Raw genomic sequence first — 14594 nt, 5'->3', positions numbered from 1 at the left:
GAGTCACATTCAAGACTCGCATTAGTTTGTTTCTGGGGAAATAACAAAGGGTAATTGTGCTCCGCTGGAACGCCAAGACCCTGATACTGTTGTTGTGTGACATTAGAGTGGATTTTCTACGAGAGGTATACCAGCAGATCACTGATCTGTCCTTGGTGTTTCAGACCAATAAAGTAGCCAAAAGCAGTAGTTTTAGAGTCATTTATGTGTTGAACTCTGCTCGATGTTGCTGTTTTTAGCTGCAGTGACTGCGTTGGGATGTCATATGATCCACCTGTTCCAGTATTGATTGGCGATAAATCTAAATATGGCCACTGCAGCACACCAGCGTCTGCTCGGGAGAATCCTGATGATGTTATGTAAATACCTTCTAACAAATCTATCAAGGGTTATTGATAAGTTTAGACTTTTTTTGGGGATGGTGGTTCAGTTCTGAGAAGGATATTAACATTTCGTCAATTCAGATGCGAGGCTGTATCTTTAAGGCATTTGACTAATTATTATGCATGTAATAAATGCATGTGATTGGTTCTTTAAACATTGATTGACTTCATATTCAGTTCTCCTTCATGTTGTACAATTAAAATCTGACTTTGTCTCTAGCTAGTTGCCATGATATGTCATGGTTTTAAAAATAATTTTTGTCCTTTAACCAATAGGCAGTGGTCTTGAACAAGTCTCCTTAAACTCCTCCAGCCATTATCGCTGTTTTAACCAAGCTTCACCAGAAAGAACTTCATTCAATCTGCAGTTTTATCATCTATCTGGTCCACCAGCTAGATCAGCAGCAAGGCAGCACTAACCAGCACAAGCCAGTCTTGAAATTCATGCTGCTCTAAGCTGGTTTTGTCAGCAGGGTGATGGATCCGTCACCGATTTATGTTGTTCTTCACCATATCGTGAAGTCACTCAAGAGATCATCTACATGAAAGAAAGTCATTTCAATAGTGTAGGTGGATTCTGGCAGTAACAGGATGTGGGCGTGTCCAACAACTCCCCCCAAAAAAGTTGCATTTTATGCAAATGATCCACAACGACCAATAGGAGCACGGATGCAGAGCTCACGTGATCCATCTCCTTTGAGACCGTGTAGGCAAGACGGAGGAGATCTTCATGTTACTGTGAGCGATTTCACAGTCATAAATGTTTTGTCTCAGCCCACATATAGCAATAAATAAAAAATGATGTGTGGAAAGCTGCATCGGAAACCGTGGGCATTCTGAAGTGAGCTTGATTCATGCATTGATCATCTTCACATGACGCATTATTCACTGCTGCAATTGATATTCCTATTGCAGCAAGCTGATTTACTGTTCAAATAAAATGACATAACTAATTTGTGTTCAGATTTTTAAAAGCTAGGCCAGTTTGGCAGTCCACTTGAAATCCGCCTACTAGCGACCAACAGTACAGTGACCTCCAGCGCTGATGTGGAATGGTTTCTTGCTCATATAACAAGCATTGAAAGAAGCTGTCATTGCCTTTGATGCATCACCGGTCACTGATAAGTCTGCAGTTCTCAGTTTAACTTTCTCCTCAAGGTTTAATGGAGGGCAACTGCATTGGAGGTTTCTCACTTTGTTCTGCTCTGTTGCGCTTGTGTTTTGTGGCTATTTTAGGATTTAGGTGTAGGAAAGTGCTAGCTTGTTATGTTAGCTGTTGCCGGGTAAGGTTTATTGTCATGGTAATGGCTGTTATGAGGTAATAAATATGGTGGATCTTTTCAGGAAGACAGATTGCTGTAAAATGGAGAATGTAATGAAGTGTCATTATTTCTCTCCCACACTCGTCATTCTTTCCTGCTCATTAACTGACTTTCTGACTTCACCCTCCTCAGTGCTGTTTTTCTTTCTCTTCCTCGTTCTATCTATCCATCAGCCCCCTCTAACTGTCTAACTCCATCCATCCTTATTCTGCTGCGTTTGACTGCCCTTCTTCTCCTCCGCTCGTGATCTTTCTGTTTTTTGCTCTTCCCTTCCTTCGCTGTTGGCCTTCTCTCTCTCCCACGCTGGTCACTCTCTTCCGTTCATTATCTGTGCTGCTGTTCTCTACTCCTCCTTTCCACTCCTCCAGCAGCCAGGTTAGATTTCATCAGATGTCCTCCACAACGAGAAATCTTCTGTACTAAAACAACCACCCTGGAAATGTACACTGGATGTTCTTTATTCAGTGAATGGTCATTTCTTGTAGCTGTTCTTACAAATTCTAGTTGTGTTTTAAAATATGATTTTTTTTCTTTAAATATGGCACTTTTAGAAATTGAAATTCACTTAAACACACTCTTTTTTTATTGTTCATCTTATAATATCCAAGAGTGGGGCAATTCTTATTTTATTATTATTTTTTTATTATTTTATTTTATTTTTTTACATTTTTATTTTATTTTATTTACACTAAAAAAGAACTTGTAGGATTTATTGTTAAAATCTTTATAAAAATTTGCACCACATTTTAAGTACATTTTATCAGTCATATTTATTATTTTATTGTATTTACACTGGAAAAAATAACTTTTGGGATTTACCTGTTAAAATGGTTTAAACATTTTAAGTAAATTTTATCAGAATGATTTTTATTTTATTTTATTTGATTAATGTACAAATGCCATTTTCATTACATCAGCATTCATTTTGGGAATCCTGGTGGTAGAAATTACATTTTAAACAGTTGTGAACAAAATGTCTTACTTTTGTCTTGCATAGGCTAATTTCATTGTTAGTGTTTTATTTGTCTTAAATAAAAACTATTCTTTAATTTTTTATTCTTTTTTTTAATTCATAATTTGTCAAAATTGTAGCTTATTTAGAAATACAGTTTTTGGTTTGTTTATATTTATAATTAATCATTACATTAAATTATTAAATTATTAATTTATTTAAAATCATTATTTAATTTTTTATGTTAGATTTTTATAGTTTAAGATTGAAAATCTGTGTTTAAAAAACAATAAAAAGCCATTTTAAAGATATGTAATGTGAACCATAATGTATAATGTAATGTGAATGTATTCATTTTTATTTATTATTAGTTGTTAATAGTTGCTGTTAATGGTTGTTTTCTTATTAAAAAAAATTATAAAAAAGAAGAAAATGTTTATTGATAAAAATCAGTTCCCATAGCGGAACCCTTAAATGCCGTATATAATCTTGTATGTTTGTTTCAACACACAATGCCACTAGTTCTCAATCTGTTGATTCACATATTACTTTTTTTCTATTTTTGGGTGCATGACGTTAAGATGATGATGTTCCAGCTATATTAAAGAAAAGACCTTCTTTAAAGATCAATATAAGACGGATAAGTGAAATCCCCCAGATCTACACATAAAATCACCACCAGAAGCAGGCACGATAAGAAAACGGCTTTATCTGAGTTTACAGAGTCCAGTCCCTCCGTCTCTCTCCGTCATGTGATTCTGCTCCTTCAATGTAGGACTGAAATGCCCCGTGCCCCGAGCCCTGAGCCTAGCAGCTCAGACACACATCTTAAAATAGACATACAGACACGCATTCATCCTCTTAGTACTTCTCTTCCCGTATCCTCCTATCCTTTGCCTCTTTCGCTCCTCTCTCCCTCTTTTGTGGTCCAGAACAGTATTTCCCGGAGTCTTAAGTGGGTGCCAGTGCTTAGTGTTCTGTCCACACAATGACTGGCCCAGACTTCTTATCTACCGTCACACAAGCCAGGGACTTCATTTCTCTGTGCTGTGTTTTCCGCTTGATACCATATTATGATGAAGTAGTTATTCTTCCTAGTTACGTTCCCTAGAACTTCACAAGGAAGAATTTTATCTTCTTTCGACTTATATTTGTAAATAAATAGCTATAGAAACTGAATACTTGTTAATACTCTGTTTTGTAGATATCTCAATTTTGAAAGATTTCCCCGTGGCTGTAATGATTTGCCTTCACTGGTTTGTTTTGTGTTTAACAGCTCTCTAGAAATGTTTCTCATCCTTTATAGACCCATATTTTTGCATGCTGCCAGTCATGTTGAGCCATTTTCACACAGCAGACCGATATCTGTTTAAGCTAAACCTTGACCTGTTGTTCATCTGTTGAAAAGGAGGAGAGTGGCTTCAGCTTGGTCTTAATGTTGTAATTTTGTTGGGCCAGCTAAAAAAAAAGGATAAAAGTAAATATATATATATATATATATGTATATGTATATATGTATATGTATAAAAGCTTGCTCATCATTGAAAGTGTTCACTGCGGGAAAAATATACATTATATTATCAGGGTTCCTGGTGGGCATTAAAAGTCAATCTTTTTTTTCTACAGGCATAATTTTTTTTTGATGGTTTTGAATAAAAATAATACCAGTTTAATTTCAATATAGCGCCTTCATAATAACTTTTTAATATATGTACATTGGTGTGATACACATGTGGAACAGTTTGGTAATCGGCAGATGTTTGGACAGCGGTAATTTTGCATTGTAAATTCCTTAATGAAATGTAAGAATTTGATATGAAAGATAATGCAAATCTTTTATTAGATTAGGAAAAAAAGCTCTTTCTTTAGTTAAAAAGCACCTTGGAAATTAATTATCTCAAGTATGTTGATTTCAGTAAGAACTGATTATAGAAGTGCTAGTTTAAATTATGTAGATTTTTTTTCACACATCCAAGATTATCATCATTGCATTATTGTCACATTGAATGGGTAATTTAAAAGAGGCCTAGAAATTCTCAAAGTTTTGGATCACTAAGATTTTTTATGTTTTTGAAAGAAGTCTCTTATCCTTACTAAGGCTATATTTATTCGATCAAAACTGCAATAAAAACAGTAATATTGTGGAATATTATTTCAAGTTATAATAACAGTTTTTTATGTGAATACATTTAAAAATGCAATTTATTCCTGTGATTCAAAGCTGATTTTTCAGTGTCATTGCTCCAGTCTTCAGAGAAATCATTCTAATATGCTGATTTGCTGCTCAAGAAACATTTCTGATTATCATATGGAAAACAGTTGTGCTTTATAAATTTTTTGTTTTGTTTTTGTGGAAACCATAATATATTACTATTTGAAAATACAAAAAAAAGTGTAGTAAAGACATTTAAAGTGTAACAAAATATTTTATTTCAAATAAATGCTGATTTCTTTGAAATAATATTGATGCTGAAAATTTAAATGTATTATGATTGAAAAATATGTTTAGTATTGATAATAAGAACTGTTATTAAACGATTTATCACCAATAATCATAACAGAACAGCAAATCAGCATATTATAATGGTTTTTCTGAAGGATCATGTGACACTGAAGACTGGAGTAATGGTGCTGAAAATTCAGTTTTGATCACAACAGTAAATTACAGTTTAACAGATATTCACATAGAAAACATTTATGTGCTTCAGTATGTCCTGCGTTTCACTGGGTTTAGAGGTGACAAAAGAGATGCTCTACGAATAAATAAATAAATAGAACATATTTGCACTTTTATGGTAAAATGGTGTCTTGGTGTCTTTCTGATGAGCATGTCCATCCAGCTGGTAAATGAAATAGCTATGTAATGATTAGATCTGAGTGGATTATAGCAGAGTAATCAGTCAGATATTATTTGCATCTTTCTCCAAATCAATGTGATTTTCTCTTTCCTGAACACTCTATCAAGCTTTGCTTCCCTCGCGTCTATAAACAAACCACTGAGTTTTACTTTTAACAGACCAAAACCTAATCAGAACCATGTGAAGAGTTTGATGAGCACAGTTTGATGCTGTTATTTATCCTGAACTCTTTATTATACAGCAACAAAATCCCAGTCTGATCCAGAGTGAGAGGATGCTCAGGCCAATTAATTACTCGAATAAGCTCAATTACCCTATCCTGAGGTAGAGCTCTCATTAACATGTCGTTTCTGTGCTTCATTGACAAGTATTTACATTTCTTCCAGTATTGTGCGGATCAGAATATGCTATGATCTGCTTTCTCAAGACCGTTGTACAATGTGTAGAGATGTATAATGCTTATAATGCACATGGAAATTACTTGATGAGTGTTGTTTTATTTCCTGACTCAATCTATTTCCTATTTCTTTTTTTGTATAATATTTTCTTATAGTGAATATTTTTTATGAACTGTATTTTCCACCCACTAGTTAGTTTAAAGCAGTATTGGGGGAGGGGAATTATCATTCTAGAGTATTTGATTGGACAAAAATCTGTGAAGTGCAAGATGATGTCGTCAATATTTTTAGTTTAGTTTCTCTCTCTCTCTCTCACTCTTTCCCTCTATATAGAATCTGTCCATCTATATGTATAATTATATATTAGCACAACAGTTCGGTTTTTGTCATAGGCTTCAGTTTTGACTTGAAGTCATATTTTATGCTAGTGGGTTTTCCTCATGTAATAGATGGAACTTTTAAAGGAGGACAATTTTGGAGCAAGCTAGCTTTGAAAGCATAGGATCCCACCATTCCTGGTGAGAAAACATTACCGTACAAAGCACATAATCTTACAATAATATTACAATAATAACGCCTTACTTTCTTGCTTTGTGTGCAATAGTGTGTTGGAGCGCACTGATGACGTATCACGTATGACGTATCTGCGTGAATGGGGGATGTGAAGAGACTTCTAATCAGCATAGCAAACATGAACCAAACCACTTTCCCTGCCTTTTAAGAGCGTGACTATTATTTCTCCATAAATCTTGAGTAACTTCTTAGTTGTGTGTACACAGTGGCAGCTCCAGACAATTTTGATTGGGGGGCAATGGGGGGTCCTGGTCATTTCAAGGGGCGTCTCATGAAAACAAACAAAAAATACAGTGGACACGGCTAATAACTGCATATTACTGCTACTAAACAACAAAAACAAAACCCCATATCAACTACTTTGTTTTTAATTAATTAATCAATTGCAGTTTGCAAACAATATGCTCAAACTTTAAAGGGTTAGTTCACCCAAAAAGGGAAATTATGTCATTAATGACTCACCCTCATGTCGTTCCAAAACCGTAAGATCTGCGTTCATCTTTGGAACACAGTTTCTAGATATTTTAGATTTAGTCCGAGAGCTTTCTGTCCCTCCATTGAAAATGTATGTACGGTATACTGTCCATGTCCAGAAAGGTAATAAAACATCATCAAAGTACTCCATGTGACATCAGAGGGTCAGTTAGAATTTTTTGAAGCATCGAAAATAATTTTTGTTATTTTTGGACCAAAATGTAAGACTTTATTCAGCATTGTGTTCTCTTCAGGGTCTGATGTGAGCGCGTTCACGGCAGTGTAGTGATATCCAGTTCGCGAACGAATCATTTGAATTAACCAGTTCTTCTTGAACCAGTTCACCAAATTGAACTGAATTGTTTAAAACGGTTCGCGTCTCCAAAAAGCATTTATCCACAAATGACTTAAGCTGTTAACTTTTTTTAATGTGGCTGACACTCTCTCAGTTAAAACAAACCAATATCCCGGAGTAATTCATTTACTCAAACAGTACACTGACTGAACTGCTGTGAAGAGAGAGTCGAAAAGATTGACTGGTTCTCAAGTAAAGAACCGGTTCCATCGGTTTTCGGATCACCAGTAGTGATGGGAAGTTCGGTTCTTTTCGGCGAACCGGTTCTTTTGGACAGTTCGATTCAATAAACCAGTTTAAAAAAAATGGTTCACCGGTTCTTTTGCGCTCGAAGTAATGACGTCATTGGCGATGATTACCCTTCATTCAAGCCTTTGGTTTACCCACGCTCATAACATTAGCACAGAATAAGTTCAGAATCAATCACCAAAAGAACCAGTTTGGTTCAGATGCGCTGTGTGTCAGTCTGCTTCACGCTGAATCACACATGCACAGTATCATCAGCTCCTCGGTTCTCGAATAGGACGCGTCCGACAGAAACAGTTCTCGGTTCAGTGTACGAATAAATGTCAAATAAATTATTATTATTGCTCTGCATAGTTTGAAGAGAAACATTTTTAAATCTTCATCCCATATATATATATATATATATATATATATATATATATATATATGTTTTTTTTTTTTTTTTTTTTTTTTTTAATCAGGAAGAGGGTGGGGGTGTCAAATGGGGGGTCAAGGCATTTTTTGCCAGGATCTTGAGACCCCCCCTGGTGCCGCCGGTGCGTATACATTTATGTCTGTCTCAGTTTGATTTAAGGACTTTCAATATAAAGAAATGAGATGAGGACAGTGGAAGATTCTTTGACTGTGAGCAGTAAGTATCGTTCTGTCTCACTCTCAGAGTCTACAGCCTTCACTCTTTTCTCACATCCTGGCTTTCCTCACTTTGTCTTCTTTTTCTGTCTTACCCCTCCTTTCCTGTTTCACAGCCTGCGCAGATGACTGTCAGAGTGAGAAACACCAGGTGTTGACAAGCTCTCCCTCTGCTTACAGAATATATACAGGGGCATGCAAAAGCTTGGGAAGCCTTGGTTCTCATACTGTGTGTGGTTACATGGATGATCCACGACTGTCTTTCCGTTTTGTGATGGTTCTTCACGAGTCCCTTGTTTGTTCTGAACAGTTAGACTGAGCCCTGTCCTTCAGAAAAATCCTGCAGATTCTTCAGTTTTCCAGCATCTTTTGCATATTTGAACCCTTTCCAGCAGTGGCTATGATTTTGAAATCCACCTTTCACACTGAGGACAATTGAGGGACTCAAACACAACTATTAAAAAAGGTTCAAACATTCACTGATGCTTCAGAAGGAAACATGATGCATTAAGAGACAGGGGTGAAAACTTTTGGAATTTGAAGATCAATGTAAATTGTACTTAATTTGTGTTCCGGGAAACATGCAAGTATCTTCAAAATAAAAAATTATTCGGACAGCTTCATCCTGTTCAAAGGTTTATATATATATAATCTTGGAATTAATCTAGATTAAAATGGCTCATTTGAATTCTGACGAAGGCATTCAGAATGTGTGAAAATCGTTGGAGCTCCTTTTGCCTGAATTTCTGCAGGTATGTGTCGTGGCATGGAGTTTATCAGTCTGTGGCACTGCTCAGGTGTTATGAGAGCCCAGGTTGCTCTTATAGTGGCCTTCAGCTCTTCTGCATTGTTGGGTCGTATCTTCCCCTTTACAATACCCCATAGATTTTCTATGGGGTTAAGGTCAGGTGAGTTTGCTTACCTATTAAGAACAGGGATACCATGGTCTTTAAACCAGGTACTGGTAGCTTTGGCACTGTGTGCAGGTGCCAAGTCCTGTTGGAAAATGAAATCTTCATCTCTATAAAGTTGGTCAGCAGCAGGAAGCATTAAGTGCTCTAAAACTTCCTGGTATATGGCTGTGTTGACCTTGGACCTCAGAAAACACAGTGGACCAAGACCAGCAGATGACATGGCACCCCAAACCATAACTGACTGTGGAAGCTTTACACTAGACTGCAAGCAACATGGATTGTGTGCCTCTCTCCTCTCTTCCTCCAGACTATGGGACCCTGATTTCCAATGGAAATGCAAAGGAACATAACATCAGAGAACATAACTTTGGTCCACGCAGCAGCGGTCCAGTCCTTTTTGTCTTTAGACGCTTCTGACGCTGTCTGTTGTTCAAGAGTGACTTGACACATGGAATGTGACAGCTAAAACCTATGTCTTGCATATGTCTGTGCTTAGTGGCTCTTGAAGCACTGACTCCAGCTGCAGTCCACTCTTTGTGAATCTCCCCCACAAGGGGAGATTTTAATGGGTTTTGTTTCACAATCCTCTCCAGGGTGCAGTTATCCCTATTGCTTGTACACTTTTTCTACCGCATCTTTTCCTTTCCTTTCCTCTCTATTAATGTGCTTGGACACAGAGCTCTGTGAACAGCCAGCCTCTTTTGCAATGACCTTTTGTGTTTTGCCCTCCTTGTGCAAGGTGTCAGTGGTCATCTTTTGGACAACTGTCAAGTCAGCAGTCTTCCCCATGATTGTGTAGCCTACAGAATTAGACTGAGAGACCATTTAAAAGCCTTTGCAGGTGTTTTGAGTTAATTAGCTGATTTGAGTGTGGCACCAGGTGTCTTCAATATTGAACCTTTTCACAATATTCTAATTTTCTGAGATACTGAATTTGTGATTTTCCTTAGTTATCCGTTATAATCATCAAAATTAAAAGAAATAAACATTTGAAATCTATTAGTCTGTGTGTAATGAAAAGATGTTTGTGTATATATTCGTATGTACAGTACTGTGCAAAAGTCTTAGGCCACTAGTATTTTCACCAACAAAGAATGGTTTTAAGTCAGTTATTTCTATCTTATACTGTAGTGTGTCATTAGGAATATCAGTTTACATTTCCAAACATTATTTTTGCCATTAATTTGAATAATCCAGTGATATTTTGTACTGCACACAGAGATGTGATCTGATTATTATCCAGCCTGTCTGGAATGTCATGAAGACACAGAACAAACTGAGACAGACTAAATCCAGAAAAACTGTGGCAATGACACTTCAAGAAACCTACACTTCCTGCAAAGCTACATGAAAAACAATGTGCAAGTGCACCTATGACAAAACCTTTTTTAACGCATAGTGTGGTCACACCAAATGTTGATTTAATTTAGTTAAGTTAATAACTTGTTTGGTAAAGCCTTTATGTTAAATGTTGGGTAAGTTCCTTAATTTATAAAGGACCCATATAAGATTATTTGTAAGTAGCTTGAGTCAGCACTCAGTGCAGCAATTTGTGTGTGTGTGTGTGTGTGCATGAAGGTAAAAAGAAAAAAAATAATGTTCTGGAATAACAAAACTGTATTATCTTATGAATCATTGTTGCACATTTATTTTAAGATATCATTTGCCAAAATGTTATTTACTAAACCCCATGTAAATAATTTAGGGCATCTATAAGTCTAAATGGCCCTCAGTGCCAGGTTTTTTTATTCAGTTATTAAAGGTTAAGGATGGCATAAATGTCACAGTGCACCCTTGTGTTGGCTAAGCTGAGAGCTGTGATGTCATTCCAATGTGGTACATTGGATTATGATATAATATGCCCCAAATACTGTAGATTGTGGATAACTTTAGGGTTAATTTCAGGAATGTTGGAGGCTTATTGTGTAGGAGGATTTGGACTGAAATAGAAGTCTGAATAGTTGTGAAACTTTCAAAGTAAAATAAAATGTTACCAAATTGCTTATATCTTCTTTCCTCAAACATTTCTAAACCAAGGATGGGCGTCCCAAGAATTCCTCCTAGCGTGTTGTTGATTTTGAAGGCGACGGGCACAGAGTTACGTTAGGGATCTAAATCTTGGATGTTGGAAATGTCCAGAACTGCTTAAAAAATCAACAAGTGCATTGCCACTATTTTCTCCTTCGCCCACCAGAGAGAAAAGGAGAGAAAGAGGTGACTTCACTTATCCACCCACATCACACTCTCAGTGGTACTCAGCAGTGAGGTTGGTTAACATGCATCTTTACTCATGTTCAGTTGAATGCATGGGACTTTTCTAAGCCTAACACTCATTTCTGTAGAATGGGGCTTGTTTATATCTTGTAGTAGTTATAAATTTGAATTAGTGTACTTCTTGCAAGCTATTTTTATATACTCTGTTGTTTTTTTAAAGAAATTTTTAAGTAGTGAAATCTCTTACTGACTGAATGACATTTAATATCAAACTGCCAGAGATTGTCAATGTTAAATTTGCATATTGAATTGTGATAGGCCTCTCTCTCTCTCTCTCTCTCTCTCTTTCTCTCGCTATCCCTCCTTCTCTCCAGAATTTTGGATATGAAAAATTGTTAAAATTAATTTAGTGAGAATATTTTTGCATTTACCGAAAATTGTAACTTTTTAAAAAAAAATTTACTTTGATGATAAAGACAGTTAAGAGATAAGAGAAAAAGTGGGGGAAGGGATCGGAAAGGTCCTGAAGTTGGGATTCGAACTTGGGACACCTGTAGCACAACAGTGCTGTATGTAGGCGCAGTGCAAGGCTATATTGGTGCTGACCAAATAACATATTTTGTTGGTTTCCATTCAAACTGGCTTTAAAAATGATGTCAAATTATGCTTGCTCAAAAGCAATTTACTTAGCATGATGATTTGATGGTTGCAGTGGTAATTTTTGTCTTGTAATTAGTGTACAAGTACTGTATGCAGTAATTATGATGACACAGCTTAGCTTCCTGTTGATGTTTTCGGTCTTAAAAATGGTGGACCGTTTTTAAACCATCATTTAGCTTAAATTATAGAAATAACAAGAATATGTGATTATGAAGTAGCTTTGAAGTGATTTGAAAGAAATTATGAAAGACTTGTGAATTTTGCCATTTTGTTCTGTTACGAAGCTATTTCATGTTTTTGACATAATGGTTAGGATTTGTAAAACGATTCCAAGTTAATATCTCACTATGGCTCTCTATAAGTGTACTATACATTAATCACGCTGTAGTCTGTCTTTGTTTCCACTCCAATGTCAATTTATGATTTGTTCAGTATAGTAAAGTCAGCTCTGTCCTCCAACCACTGGCAACACGCATCATAGGACTACAGCCAATGATGTTTCTGCTTGGCACCACTCAGCCAATAAGATTCATCAGCTCAGTCCTACGTGAAAGCTTTTATTCATTCATTTATTCATCTATTATTTAACACAAATCTGTCCAGAAAGTCCTACTGACCTCCTTTCTGAAGGATGCATTATTATTTCATCCCATATTGGCCGTCTGTTGACCTTTGGAGAGTTTATTGGATCATAATCCAATTCCTGAGCCTACAAATGAAAATGGATCTGTGGGATAACGTTGCTCAGTCAGTACACTGCTGGACAGTTTTAACTACAAGTACAGTATTTGTAAGACATTTGCATGAAGTGTACCTGGCATTTCTAAATAATTCATTAACAGCTATTGCAGCATACTGCGTGTACCAGGAACAAACCATGCGAGCCTTGTTTACTCTTAAACAAAAGGCTATATGAGAAAGTAAACTCATTAAGAAGATCTCACCTACTAACAAGATTTATGATCTTCTTTAAAGTTGTCTGCCTCTGTCATGCAGTGTAGGTGGGTCATCGCTAATGAGCACAGCATGTACTGTCTGTGTGCCATATGTGTTGTTAATGTATAGCATCTGTGTTTGCCACATGATTCCAAGGTCTGGATAAGGTCATCAGGCTCACAGCTGAAGCTCAGATCATGGTTTTGCTATAAATTCCTAGAAAGTCATTTTAAATTGTATATTTTTCTGCCAGTTTTAACATTACGCTACTGAGGCTGCATTCGTTACTCACTACATAGTTTCTTTTGCCATTTAAGATTCAATAACATGTCTAGAAGTAGCTAAGTAGCTTTAGGAATGAGACTAAATTCAGAGCCTGCAGGCCGCATGTTTATGTCCCTTCATTCTTATGAACTAAACATTAACAGGTTTGATCTGCTATTCTCTGTAGAGACGATTTCATATTGGGTGAAGCTACTGGATTGCTGATTATTTGGCACTGATTAATTTTTTGCCTTCATATTGATGTGGCCATCTCAGGATTGGTTCTGTAAGTGAATCTATTAGTCCCCTGTCCCTTTACACCGCTGCTGACCTTGAATACACAATGTCCTATAGAGATGTTGCACAGCACGGAAGAACACACACACACAACGGATTTTCATGTTTAGCAACTGTAAGGATTTTCAGACAAAGTGTGTTGGTGGGTTGACCCTGAATTTAAAATGGGAAAGCATGAATACATGTTTTGTTTTCCTTTTTTTCTTTCCACCCAAGCCACTGATGTCCTAACGAGTTTCTCTCTGAAATGATACATGGCAGGATATTAAGTATGTTACTGGAAGACACAATTTTGCAATCGGAATGATGAGCAGCCGACTTTAGTTTTGGACGGGAAGGAGTCAAGAGGGTAAGGTGTCTGAGACGGACGGTGAAATTGGCATGAGTTGAGGCTAGAAAAGAGAAAAGGGTGAATATGAGAGAGATGTTTGGTAAGAGAGCAGAGCGCCTCAGTTATTATGTTGTCATTGTCTGAGTGTGTAAATACGGAGCGTTCTCCTGAGGAGCAGACAGTGCGTTCATCACCGCTCAGAGCAACACACCACCATGAGCTCTCCAATCCATATTCAGTAGCTCTCAATGGAAATGTGCAAATAAACAAAAAGACTGATGAGCAATCATAGCAATATTTGACCCCCTATGAGAAACGAATGAATAGAATAGAATACATTTTCATTTAATCAATTAGCAGATGCTTTGATCCAAAGCAACAAGACAAACAAGGAGAACCACCTGGGTCAGTAGTTTATAGATGTTTACTTGCCCTCTAACTTTTTCTCTGGCCTCACCACTATTTAGTAATTTCCTTTTGCTCATATTTCATTAAATTCGTCATTGAAACCCCAAATAATTCGGTAACACTTTAGAATAAGGTTTCATTAGTTAATGTTAGTTAATGTATTAATTAACATGAACGAACAATGAATAATACATTTATTACTGTATTTATTAATCTTCGTTAATGTTAGTTAATGAAAATACAGTTATTCATTGTTAGTTCATGGTCATTCACAGTGCATTAACTAATGTTAACAAGCACAACTTTGATTTAAATAATGCATTAGTAAATGTTGAAATTAACATGAACTAAGACTTATAAATGCTGTAGAAGGATTGTT

At 36.4% G+C, this 14594-nt stretch overlaps 1 protein-coding gene across 2 annotated transcripts in view; it reads left to right on the top strand.

The window, feature by feature from the left end:
• Window positions 1-14594, top strand: part of LOC113107093 (protein kinase C zeta type-like) — a 94757-nt gene that overhangs the window by 14901 nt on the left and 65262 nt on the right. The window lies entirely within an intron of this gene.

The sequence above is a fragment of the Carassius auratus genome, chromosome 8, assembly GCF_003368295.1.
Source record: "Carassius auratus strain Wakin chromosome 8, ASM336829v1, whole genome shotgun sequence".
NCBI classification, from domain to species: Eukaryota; Metazoa; Chordata; class Actinopteri; order Cypriniformes; family Cyprinidae; genus Carassius; species Carassius auratus.
This window is presented reverse-complemented; position numbering and strand designations above follow the sequence as displayed.